Source organism: Ambystoma mexicanum, chromosome 1q, assembly GCF_040938575.1.
Source record: "Ambystoma mexicanum isolate Mex_15411 chromosome 1q, UKY_AmexF1_1, whole genome shotgun sequence".
Lineage (NCBI taxonomy): Eukaryota > Metazoa > Chordata > Amphibia > Caudata > Ambystomatidae > Ambystoma > Ambystoma mexicanum.
Window position 1 is genome coordinate 1,361,834,167 of NC_090922.1, and position 13,730 is coordinate 1,361,847,896.

The 13,730-nt window shown below is 41.0% G+C and overlaps 1 protein-coding gene across 1 annotated transcript in view; it reads left to right on the top strand.

Moving 5' to 3' along the window:
- Positions 1 to 13,730, top strand: part of LOC138562221 (cytosolic carboxypeptidase 6-like) — a 683,877-nt gene that overhangs the window by 164,844 nt on the left and 505,303 nt on the right. The window lies entirely within an intron of this gene.

Below are 13,730 nucleotides of genomic sequence, written 5' to 3' on the forward strand. Positions count from 1 at the left end.
TCCAATCCGAGAAGGAGCCATGTGAGTCCAATCTGACCTTGATTTTAGTTCCACGGTGTAAGGCCTGCAGAATTCCAATTAACGATTGGGGACATCCGCTATCATGCAGGCTCTTCCAAAGAGTTGCCGTATTTACGTAATCAAATGCTATACTCACATCCAGGAAGACCAGATGAACTGGCCTCCCCTGCTCCTTAGCCTGCCCAGACAAAAGTGCCAAGACAGAACTATTTAGGGCAGTCCCCACACTCTTCTTGAAGCCTCCCTGATAGGGATCCAAACAATGTGCACCACTAGACAAGTCTTGCAATTCTTTCAGCATCATCCTGGCAAAAATGTTGTTGGAAGCATCCAGCAAGGAATTGGGCCTGCAAAGCATTGGGGACAATCTATCACCTCCCTATTTCAAACAAGTGTGACAAAAGCTGGGCCCATAGGGGGAAAATCCGATTTAAAAGCAAAGTTTGACAGGCCATCCGGCCCAGGGGGCATTTGATTTTTTTACTCAACTTATTTAGAGAAACAATATCATCCAAGTTCCAATTAAGGGCCCCCGCCAGCTGATATGTGCAAATTGAGTACACCCAGGCACCCTCCCTCTTTACATATACTTCAGCGACATTTTTTATCCACTTCAGTGAAATATTTTATCTTCAGATATCGCTTGAATTTGCAGATAATGGTCTAACCCATGTGGTTTATTCAACTGCCAGAACCTCGTACTGTTATTACCCAGCATGCAGCTCAACATTTTTTCAGCATTGTTAATCCCCATAAGGAAATGCAGATGTTTCATGCGGCTGATGAAAGTTGTCGCGCAAAAGGTACATGCAAACTGAATACAAACGTTATCACAAACCTGACACATTACATTGATAGCTATATCTCCATTTCAACATGGCACTGGCGAAAAACATAGCTTTATTGAAGGTATAATCGGCCAATAAAAGATTCTCTCTGCACCATGGAACGTTATCGCAGCCTGCTTTAATAATCTTGCTAAAAAACAAGTCTGTAAGCAAAACTGTTGCTCTATTTATTAACTATAATACATTGTTATATGCTGTAGCTCAAAGTTGTCAATCAAAGGAAAAATGCACAAAGGATAACATTTGTATCACAGTGCCCTTCCATTCCCAGGTGTTGTATTTGTAGTTAATTGTGATGCAATGAAATGGCTCTTCCTTTTCAATTGCATTCTTAACATTTTGGAAAGCCTTTGCCCAAAGATAGACACGGATCACCGCATACATGGACTTATTTCAAAATTAAGGGCCATTTAAAAACGTACATGAATTATTGATACTTGGGTGCAGTAGTTCAAAGTTGAATAAATAGGTTCCAGAATATGTTTTCTGAAGTTTACGAAATATCAACTATGGATTGATTAATTTGCAAGAGAGAGGTGCACAGTTGCCGAATGGGTCTGTGCTATGAGAGTCACCTTCTTCAAATCCTGTGTTTTTAACCAACAGTTCTTCGGAGGCTGGGATTTGTAGTCCGGCATTTTCCATCCTATGTGTGGACAATCACATCCCCACATGAAATAGAGATGGATTTGAATTACTGGTTTCACTGTTGGATGTTTGAATGCCATGTGGTATTTGTATCAATGTTTGGATACAATTACCAGAATTTGTAACACCTAGATGTTACCCAGAATTGGTAGTCATGTTATTATTTATGCTAATCTGTATCCTTTGAGATTTGTTGTACTCTTGTGTGTGGTTCCCAAATGCATGCTGGTTGCATATTTTTAAATCAAATGGATTGGTTTAAATGTATAGCTTTTCTATGCTTTTTTGTGAGCCTGTGTCCTCACACAAATGCTTCCCTTTTACTCCCACCTTGTCTTCCCCTGCATCTACACTTACCCGGCAACCCCACATGTTTTCCAATTTCGAGTTCATAATCAAAATGCATTTTTACGTTTTAGAGGTGTATTCCTCTTTGCTGGTTGGTTTCTTTTGGTTTGGGTGCATAACCCCATGATTGTATTTGCATGTTAATTCAATTTGACACAGAACGGATCGTAGGTGTGAAATTAAATTGTGGATGATGCTTTTTGTAGAACAAATCCTCTTTCAAGATTTTGAAGATGAGATATTGGGTTGATTTTTTTTTTTATAAAACAATGTGCATGGTCCCCAACTAAACATTTTCTAACGAAGGACTCCATTTCACCAACTCATTTTTTTAAACAATGGCATGTCTTTTAAATCCCTTTCTTACAAAAAAAGAATAGATGCTGTCTGTGTGCTTTTGTCCAGTGCCACATTGCAGCTAGGGATAAGTAACCAAATTATGTTGTGCCAAATTATTATAGCCCTGCTATAGCTTCTTTGCATTGTGAAATATTCGCATTTCAACCTTTTTCCCAAAAATAATCCTACAAATGTCTGCCCTTCGGGTTGTATGAAGTCTAACATTGGAAACTACATTAGAAAGCTGCTGAAAAAGAGAACTGCAAGCAGAGTTGCAGCGGTATGCTTGTACATGGCATTTATGGGTGCTGTTTGATCGAGGCACGGAGATGGGGCCACAGGGAATAGAGAGTCTCTACTTTTGACAACTGCTTGGCAGGCATATTTCTGCGTTCTGAGATCTGCCAGAGCGGTCACTGGGAACCCCATTAAATGCCATCTTGAGGTCGACGAATCCAGCATAAAGATTCATCCCCCTCAAGACGGCATACATTTGCACCAAGAAGACAAGTGGAACGATTGTTCCACGGTGCCCTTGCCTTTCTGAAAGCCTGCCTGTATTGGGTGGATAATACTGTGGTTATCAGCCCATATCTGAATGTGATTTAAGATCATTCTTGAAAATATGTTCCCTGAACTGTCCAACAAAATGAAATACTGTGATAATTAGTTGGGACTTCTTTCCCGCCCTTTTTGTAGATTGGAATTATCACGGCTCGCTGCCACGAAAGGGGAACAGTGTTCTTGTTGATACATGCCGTAAATAATTTCTATAAGAATGGTGCCCAGATCGATATTTCTTCCTTAAAGATGTCACTCGGTATGCAGTCTGGCCGTGAGGCTTTTCCCCATTTCTGGGTGCCAATGGACATGGTGATTATCTCGACAGTTAAGTGGATGCCTTCCTCCCTCAACAACTTGACCTTCCTAGACTCAGCCAATTTAGCTACCTTTATGTCTTCTTATGACACTTCCCCAGTAAAGAGGTTTGAGAATTGATCACGCCATTCGTCCGACGTAATACTATTTTCTATATCTGTGTCCCGTTTACCTCCACACCAGAATGAGATTTAAGCACATACATGCTGCGGAAGTATTTCAGGATATGGAAGGCTGAAAAGTCAATGTAAATGTCCTTGAAATAGTCTTGTCATGTTAGGCAGGAACCTTACACGGACTCTGATGCCATCCCTTCCTTTGCCTAGAACCTATACCTGGAGGATCACACACCAGACTTGCACCATCCAGGAAATGGTGGAGACACAAAACAAGGGAAGATAAGGAGCAGGTGCTTCACGGCTTCCCTGCCATGGGCAAAAGGACAGAAATTAGATGCCAGCATAAATAGGTAATGACCAATAATAACATGTATCAGAGGATTACTGTTCTGTCTTGATGGTCGTGCAGATAGAAGGAACCTCCGTCCCCAAGTACCACACGGGTAGAAGGAAAACCACTTCCCGTGCAATCTTTGAGGCCACAGGTGTAGAGTGTCGTCAGCCTGGAACCGGGAACGCCGGAAGGACCCTCCGACCACTGCAAGACAAGGTATGGTTATAGTACACAGTGAGAAGTACTTCAGGGTGATAAATGGTTAATACCAGGAGCTTATCTAATGGGAATAGAAGGGGACTCTGAAGAGGATGGAACCAGGAGAATGACTGGCGGTAACAGCAGGCTGGCGAAGATCTTGGTGGCACTCTGAAAACACACCTGAGCCAAGGACAGAGCAAAATCGTTGATCCGTGATCAGTCCAAAACACAATCCAAGGTTGAGCGCCAATAACAGAAACCAGAGCCAAGGAAGTCCGATTCAGTGTCCAGTAAACAAGCCAGAGGTCGATGTCCAGAAAACAAGAAGTTGCGCCTTAATCCAAGGGAGTACCAAAGACAGTCCAGGTAAACGTTCCGTGGTCGTGAAAATGCAGGAATTGCAAGAGAAAACCAAACGCCAAACAGTCCTCTGAGGAAGCAGCTGTGAAGCGTTGCTTCCGCGTTTGCTCGATCCATTTGAATGCAAGGAAAGTCACATGTCGCGGGTCACGTGACCCCGGCAGCGCGTCACGTGTCCCGCGATGTAGACAGGGATTGGTGTTGCCTCACATGATGCTACTGTAGTTTCCTGATAACGTGATGCGAGGGGGCTTCCAAACGCCCGTGTAGTGCCGTTGAGTATGGGGAATCGCCACGGCAACTGCCAATGTAAAAAAGGCAGCAAGAATCCCGGTCTACCAGCTGGGAAACCCTGTTTCTGGCTGAGCCGCTGCCATCGGGTACGTGAGTGAGACTGGGGAACACAAGAGACTTGGCGGGTGGTGGATGTGTGATCGGACATGACAATTACCCTGTAGCGTATTTAAGAGCATGGTTACTTACTGACATCCCCCTATCCCTCCTATTGTTATTGAATGGCAAAGGAAATTAAGGGAAAAACTGCCACTGGAATGCTTCTTTCACTTAAAGGTGGGTGCATTGTCCCCAGTTGGAAAAATTCAAACAAGTAAAGATTTCCCAAAAGCAGGTGAGTGGAGAGTCCACCAAAAAAAGAAAGCATGTGCAGAAAGGTTGGATAGTGCTTATAAGGCACAAAAGGTCAGCTGCACCAAAAAAGCGCGAGTGAGAACCACGGCGGTGGTTCAGAGGCATACTTGGGAGCGAGCACCGTAAGAAAGGAGGCAGTGTGAGGGAACGGCATAGGCTGTTCGGCCAGATACATGAGGGTGGGTGCCATAAGGAAAGTGCTAATAGGAGGGAAACGGGAGGAAATGAGTGGAAGAGTGAATGAGATGAGCAAAAAGGGAAAGCGTGGCAAGCCTCTGACCCAACTGGGGGTAACAAAGAGGATGAAGTGTACCACTAAAACAAGTCTAGGGAACAGCCAGCGAGAGTGGCTTCAAAAGGCATCTCCTGATTTAAAGAGGGGCATGGATACATTCTTCTGGTTCCTAGGGTCGTTCCGCAGAGCCATTCCCCTTCCAATCCACTAAATACTGTAACTGACCTCTACACAGCCGAGGACCCAGAATATTCTGTAATTTATATTCTACAATGTTTCTAATGATAGAAGGTGTAGGACTCCATGTATACAATGGCGTTAGTTATAAAATATACTATGGGTACTTCCCACTTTGTTGATCATGGGGGACTGTTTCATAGTGAGAAGAAACAATATAAGCTACAAAAACCAAGAAAACAGGCTACATCTCCATCACTGACGTAAATCTGTGGACTACAGCTATGGTCTGGGCTAGAGTGAAACCAAAAGTACACAATATCAGATTTATGTTAAAAAGAAATTTAATGTACTAAACTCCATAGTAAGAAACAATACACACATATACAAAATATACCCATACCTACACACCTAAAAAGGGTTTTTATTCTAGAAGCTAAGGACTCCAGACCACATATTTAAAAACAAACTCATCAACAATGTTCGGTTAGAAAATATTGGTAGTAGAGAGCTAATAGGCCAACAACATAATGGTGGACAACACCACATCAAACTCAAACCACTCGTCCTATCTTAACTTTACTTTCCGAAATTGCTTAAGAATAGATGTCTCCTTTTTTTGAAACGGCTATAAAAAAAGGGTGCTATATCAAGCAGAACAATTGGGTGTTGGACAGGCAGCAGAATGGGCAATATCAATACTTAACCCCAAGCGAAAGGGACTGCTGCCACTCGTTGATATCTAACTGGTTAATGATTCAAAACCTTTTTGTATCAACATTTAATTAGAACAATGATTGAATCAGAAAAAAGAAATTAAGTGCCATAGAAAACCAGACACAGACCTCTCTAATGTATTGATAAAGCATAAGGTTTGTTTTACTAGTAAAGGGCGCTATATCTGCACGTTCCCGCCGTACTTGTGTCTGAAACGTACGCACGTTTGCTCGCTAATTTAAAATAGTGGTTTTGAGTTTGAAGTGGTGTTGTCCACCATTATTTTGTTGGTCTATAAGCTCTCAACTGTGCTTATATTGTCACCATTATTTACTAACCCCAGATTGTTGGTGAGGTCTTTTTTAAATATGTGATCTGAAGGCTTTAGCGTCTAGGTCAAGCATTGGTCATCTAAACACTTTTTACGTGTGTAGATATGTGTTTTGTTTCTTACTATGGAGTTTAGTACATTAAATAGCTTTTTAAATAGCTCTAATAGCACAGACATACGTGAGTATGGAGGCGTAGCCTGTTTTCTCGGTTTTTGTAGTTTACATTGGTGTTAGCACAGGTTTTAGTAATAACATGGACAACTGGGTTCATATGCCATGTGACATGAAGGTCAAACTGCACTGCTACTTGGTTGGGTTTTTGTTAGCACCTCAAAACGTCCTACAAACACCAAAGCACAAGCATGTGATAAAAATGTGGATCTTTAAATATTTTGTTAACAGGCAAACCTCCTGCTCAATCTCTGCCTGGGGGCCTGGTGTGCGGTTCCTGTAAGCAAATCTTTTGTAATAATGTTTAGTTCTTCTGCCATGTATTACCACTTTTAGATTGTATTTATGAATAAAATTCAACCATTATACATTATACAAATACAAACGATCGCTTTACATTTCATATAACATTATAATCAATCCAATGTAAAAAGTCCATTAAGATTTCATTTAGCATCATAGTCGCATTCTAAGATTACAGCAAAGAACACATTGAGCTAAATCCTAGTTAAAATCATAACGTGCCAATAGTGCTTAAACAATACTTTTAGCTAATCGTTAATTTAATCAAAATGTAAGAAAATACAAATATGCTTTAAACGTTCTGTTAGTGCAAGTGATAGCCCCAGCTGTCTCTTCGCCTTAAGTCTGGCCCACGGGGCATCTGAACAAACCGCACTTGAAGAGTGTATCAACTTTTTTTTAAAACGTTGCTTCTTTGCTACAAGCTTGGAACATACTATAATCAATGATACAAAGTTTCAAACACTTTCAGGTTACAAAATCTACAATTTCGCTCCATTTGCAGTTTTAATCTCAGACACGTAACCTCCACGTTAAATCGGAATCTTAAAAGCCACAATATTGTCGTTGTGGGGGTGTGGTGGAGTGGAGGTCTTTAAATATAAGTCATGGGAGATTGCAAAGTGTGCTTGTGGAACTTTTCATGATGCAATAGTGGTTGGGAACATTCTAAGGTGAAATTAAAGTATGGAAAAGCGTGGTGAAAATGAAGTGGTGTCATGTGTGAGGTTGTGTTCAAATTCTGCTAATGATAGCCACAAAGTCGAGTCATTTTGAAAATGTGACATAGAAAAATATCAAATCTTTCTGTTTGCCCATCTGATTGTGGGTGATAACCAGATATTTTGTGTGATGCCCAGAATTGTACAAAGAGGCGATCAGAATCGTGGTATGAATTGGGATTGGCTCTCTGTTCTCTAATCCTTTTCTCCCACTCGTCGTCCTCACCACCTTCACTCATTCCATTGCTTCTCCAGTCTCCTGCTCAAGAATCCAATCCAGACTCTCCTGCTCTCCCCAGCAACATCCTCCTAGTGCTCCAAACAAGGAGAGACGGACTGTGATTGCAGGGGAGGGATTTATTCTGTTTGGCTGGTTGTACGTCCTTCCTCTGCCTGATTGAGGGCTGCTTAATTCGTACTATTCTTTACTGTCTCTTCCTGCCTGCTGATTGATACCCTTTTGCAAACACAGTCGGTCCTGGCTTACACATTTATTTTCTGCGTATGGCTGGTGGCAAATCCTCCATCTTGGTCTTGGGACGGAAACTTGACTAGATTAGGTATGGGTGTCTCAGTGGTTTTGTTGTTTCCTGCTTTCTACAGTGAACACTGGATACAGGAGGCAATTGGATGATAGGGTGAGCGAGTTTGCAATTTAATTTTTCCTTACATCTTTTGGGAAAGAGGATTGGGTGCTACTGTGCTATTTTCACCAGTTCTTAAAGAACAACTTTCGGGCATGCTCCATTCAACCCCCAGTCCTCCCATCCCTGTGGAAGGTAATTTGGTTACCTTTCCAGTCCAGGTTTTCCTTGAATTACTGGATTATGGGATTTGTCCTTCCATTCCTGCCCTATGGGAACACACGGAGTGACCTTGGCATGAGCGATGGCTACTAAGTGTGCCATGTGTCTGTTCTCTGCTATGAGGAGAGAATCCTATAGAGGTGACCAAGATTTTAGGGATAACCAGCCAGGAAAGCCGAATCTCAGCCATGGACCTTATCACAATAACCACAAAATCTCCTTTGCATTCTATTGTTTCGTCTTCATTAAACCCTACAACATAGCATGTTTACTCTGCTCATTTTGTTTTGTCACTTTAACATTCATTTCTTGACATACTGTGCATAGCATTATAGTCAATCAAATCAAATACTGTTTTTAAATTTTAAAAAACTGTTTTACACCACTGCTAGACCTGAGGAAGTGGGAGGCGAAAGAGTGAGAGTGAGCAGAGAGGTTTTGGTGGTTCAAGTAGGGACATGAGAGACTGGGTGAATCCTAGGAAGACTCTCCCAGTGTCTTGACTTGCTGGAGTAGACTTGCCCAATTGTATAAGCCTAGAGCATGCCACTGGGGAATCCCTATCATTGTACTCAACCATTAAGGGTTCGGAAACCACAAAACCATGCAGCCTCAAGACACAGACCAGGCTTATCAATTGGACATTCATGCACGTGTGGACGGACCGCGCTGCTGGATCTCTTGCAAAAAATGTTCCTCATGATTTGACAAAGACATTATTTGATTATTCCATTGCTATTGTGGTGATCAGAATAAACCCTCTTCTGTTAGGAAAACATACCTTTGTGCGCGTTTTACAGCTTTTAAGTTAAAATTCATCAAAGCAAATCTCAATGTGATGTCTTGCTTGATTAAAAGGCAAGTGAAATAGAGCAAATGTCTTTCTCAGTCACATTGCCCACTCTGGTCAAATAAATCTAGTTTCATTCACAACTTAATAAAATGGTGTGGGGTCTTAATAAAGCATGTATAGTTTGGGTGGATTTCATGGAATAAAGTATAATAGTATATCGCCCACCCCTTGGTGGAAATTATTCAGAGACTAATAATCATTCAGAGACTAAAGGATTGTTTTACATGCTCATTTAAGGCTGAGATGGTAAAGAATTCCCCAAAACTGGCCGTAAAACAATACTTAAAATATTGATTTCGGAGACTTGCATTTTTAAAGCGCCCACGGAGCCCGCAGGCATCAAGGCACTGTTACAGGAATTGTTTGTTTTTTAATTGAATCATCTTTTTTTTTGTCTTAGTTGCATATTTATAATGCGCTTAAATACCCAGTGGTTTCTAAGCGCGGACCCGGGGATCGAACCTGTGTTGCTTTGTGTCGTCTTGCTTCCAAGGCGAACACGTTGCCGCTGAGCTATCCTCCCGGGATCTCTCTTTCCCCTACCACCTTTAAAGCACCGTAAATTGAGCCTATCTCTTTCAGACCTGAAAAGAAAAATCTACAGTAAAGAACTTGCAAGGTATCCCATAAGCCCACCCAAAGTTGCCAACTGTCTGAATACATCTAAAAACCTCAAATTATTTAATGATCACTTCTTAGAGAGAAATACAAAGATTTGAATGCACCTGACAACTCTGCTAAAGCAGCTTCGTTGGCACCACCCCCAACTCAGCAAAATTACCTTATAACGATTAGTTACATATCATAGTTGATTTGTGGAAGGGGTTTCCAAGGTAATTCACACCTTAAAATGTTTCATGAAAGAAGATGCCAAATATATTTGGGATAAAATGCACGCAAAAAACATTCACACAGATAAAAGAATATATTGGAATGCCTTCTGCATTGGGAGGGTTTAAGTGGAATACTGCTTCTATCATCACAGTTGATGCTATTCACAATAGAGTCTGTGCATTTGTCCCACAAAAACAGCAAAAAGGAGAACAAATCATGTATTTGCTTCCCAAACTATTTCAGAGGCAGAGCCACTTGCGTTTAGCTAATGGGTGTATCACAGGTGGCCCAAAAGAAAAGTAATTAGTGAGAACAGCATGCCATGCTGGGAACTAAGACAAAGGTTTTCTGTTGACCATTTGTCATGCAATGGGGGGCATAAACTGATATCCCTTAGTTGCATGGGCGATACATTTCCTACACTAGCTTATGGGAGCACCCCAGAGATAAATCACACTATAAGACCAAGTTAAGGGGGCATTAATGTGCAGGAATGGACCTGTTTATAGAAATAGCTGTGCAAGACAATTGGGTATACCTAAACATTGCTAGACATCAAAAGATTTGTAAATCACCTTTGACTCCACCTCTAACCGTACCAAGCTGATAATGATTTGGGATAAATGAGTGTGCTAGTATGTGTTCGCAAATGTGTTATTTGTGGCGTAACATTTTTTTTGAAATGACTGTAGCTTAAGTTCTTAAACCATGCCACTTCACAGAAGGTGATTGAATTCAACTGAGTTTTTCCTGTGGATGTTAACGATAATTTTACAAAATAATAACATCTATCAACCTATTGCACCCCTCTTAAGTACATAGAGGGGGATAATTGTTTGATCTATTTAGTATTGATTAGGATAAATATTGGCTCCCAACCAATTATGCCACTCTATGTACTTTGTAGCTTAAGTATATAGAGGGGATAATTGGTAGATGGATGTTAGTATAAACCAGGATAAATATTGGCAACAACCAGCGTAGCAACAGAACTGACACTGAATGGTGATAACCTTATTTTATGTTCAGATTCCCAATAGGGTAGAGTTGACCCCTGAGATGTTGCAATCAAAGGAACAGAATCAGGTGGAAGCCTTGAAATCATGTAAAACACAAAGAAATTGCTGAAGAGAGTGAAATTATCTAGTAGTAATTCCAGTAGGTCCGGTGTTATTTATAGGTACAGTTCAGTAATTGTGCAATGTGGACCTTTTTGCATAATTTTGAACCTGGAGCGACCTTGATGAAAGGGCGGCACATTGGGTGCTAAGAAGTGTTTTTCAAAGTCCGGATGAAGGCCGATGTTGTAAGGATTAGGGGACTCATTACATCATACCCTGTGAATGTGGCCGAAACACAGTGTGTCAACGGATATTGTTGTTTTGTTGAAGGTGTTATAGACTGACCTCGATATTGAGTAGTCTTCAGCAGACACTGTTTACTGGGTTCTATGTTTTGCGGCGTCTGGGTCGATGGCAAATGAGCATATGTTATCTGATGTTACACAAGACGCACAGGTTATGCATCTATAGGAAGATAATCAATCTCTATAGCACTTCACATATGATGTCCAGCGCTGAGCCTTTTGTTCATAAAAAAAAGAACAGATAGACATTGATTGGAGCACACACTAATCCCCTCACATTGAGAATATTGTATGAAATGAAAATGTTTGATTTTTTTTTTTTGCAAAGAGCGTGACATTTTTAATTAAAAAGATTTTTGAAAAGTGTATGAAATATCAAATTAATACATGTGTTCACATAATCACTTTATCCTTTTGACCCAGTGACAACAATTTACGTGTAGAAGATGATTGCAGATGATACTGAATTAATAGAATGTTGATCTTCTTGGATGCTTATTTTGAATAGCAGTGAATTTCCGGTGCAAGGGGACAGGAGATCCGGATCTCCATAGTGTTTAAATGTTAATGATAATGGCCTGAAATGTTCAACCATTAGTTCTCAAATATTGTAGAACTAATGCTTTTTGGTGGCCCTTTAACTGATTGTACAACACCAGAATCACAAGTTGGTTTAATAGAAGAACAGTCATGTATTAGACCATTGATGTAGAGCTAGAAAACAAACGTGTCTGTAGGTGTGCAGCATGGACACTGCATACAAAAGTTCAATTGGGCTTTTATATTGCGCTTCATTCTGAAACCCAGCTGCTAAGCACAGGGCCACGTTCTTTTCGAACCCATGCTGCTCAGTGCACTCTTGTTTCCAAAGCAATGATGTTGCCCCTGAGCTATCCTCCTTCCGATACTTATATTTGTATTTGGGTTTATATAGAGCAAACCTAGCTAGGAAGCAACATAGCACAATTTTGAGTAAACAGAGAACATTGGAAGGAGAGTCTACTGGTTATAGTAGCTTGGCTATGCCATTCTTTTGGGGTGGCATATTGACATATACATAGGTGTTACAGGTCACCACTAGATGACCACTAGATGTAGTCTCTAAGTCATTTAGTAGACTAAGAATACTGTTTTCTATTTTACTGCCCATGGAATACATCAACAAGTTTGCCTGGGCTTTAAGCTCTCTGCTCAGTAGTTAACTGGTGTGATGTCAAGCAGGCTGCTTATTAGTTGGGTGGCCTGAACTGTGGTCAGGGGTATTTGGCTGTAGGTGGAAGTAAGGTGTCCCCTTTGAGTGCATGAGAGTAGCTATTTGTTAGTGACAATATGATTGACAGATGACTGAGCCCATGAATGGGGGGACTGTTGCTGTGGCAGGGAAGCAAAGACTTTCTGTGAGGAGAAGTTGAGATTATTGAGTAAGGTTAAGTCATATTTCAGGTGTCACGGAGGAGCCCCATTTAAGATTTCCTCAGATACCCCTTCCCCCTCTGTGGAGTAGAGAATCCAATCACATAATCACATAATGACAGGAACAGTGACATGATGTAGGTCAAACTCTAATAAGCGGTCCTTGGAGAGGGAGTAGGTCATGCATTTTAGAATGGGTGAAGTATCCAGAAAAGGAGTAGACATCCTTATGCATTGAGGACTGATTCCGTAACCGGTCAGGGGTTAGAAACAAACCTGTGTAGTGATTGAGTAGAAGTACAGAGAGAAGGATTATAACCTTCAACCAGTGGAACAGTACCTACAAAATCCTGAATGATAAATGATGTGAAGTGGTGAAATATAGGATATTTGGGCGTGGGCCTCTAGATATCAGAGTACGCCTTGATAGGCATCCTAAAGCAAAGAATAACAGAGTTGCCAGTCACTGAGTCATATAGTGCTCTCCTATACCCCTATCATGACTGTGAGCGGATGGCAGTACAGGACAGAGTTTCCCCTGCCGAACGAAAATAAAGAGACATGGAAACTGCATCCAATTTAAAGTGATGAAGCGCAGGCATAATGCATCACTTCATGCATGATTTGTGCTCTCGCAGCTTGCATAAAATGGGCACACCTATGGGATGCAGGTAGATACCTACTCCCCTGAACAGACATCACTCTACAAATTGCTTATAGTTTCACACACACCAAGAACACTCATGTGAACTTGCCCAGGAACTGGGTTCTAATTAACTTTAAATGTGACAACAGGAAATTACCTGAACCTACCAATAAGAAATACTGGGGAAGAAGCAGAGCAGTATTGCTTTTTTATCAGTTATTACATCCTTCCTTTTAAATCATGCAAGTGCATATCTAAAAAGATGAAATGGCCAAAAGTGTCCTCTGTAAACAGTGCACTTCATTTTTCAACAGCAATTGAAACCATGTTTTTATTCTTTGAAGAATATGATTATATATTTAATAGATAAGTGCCTCATGAGAACTCTCCTGAAAGCCCGTCTAAACCTC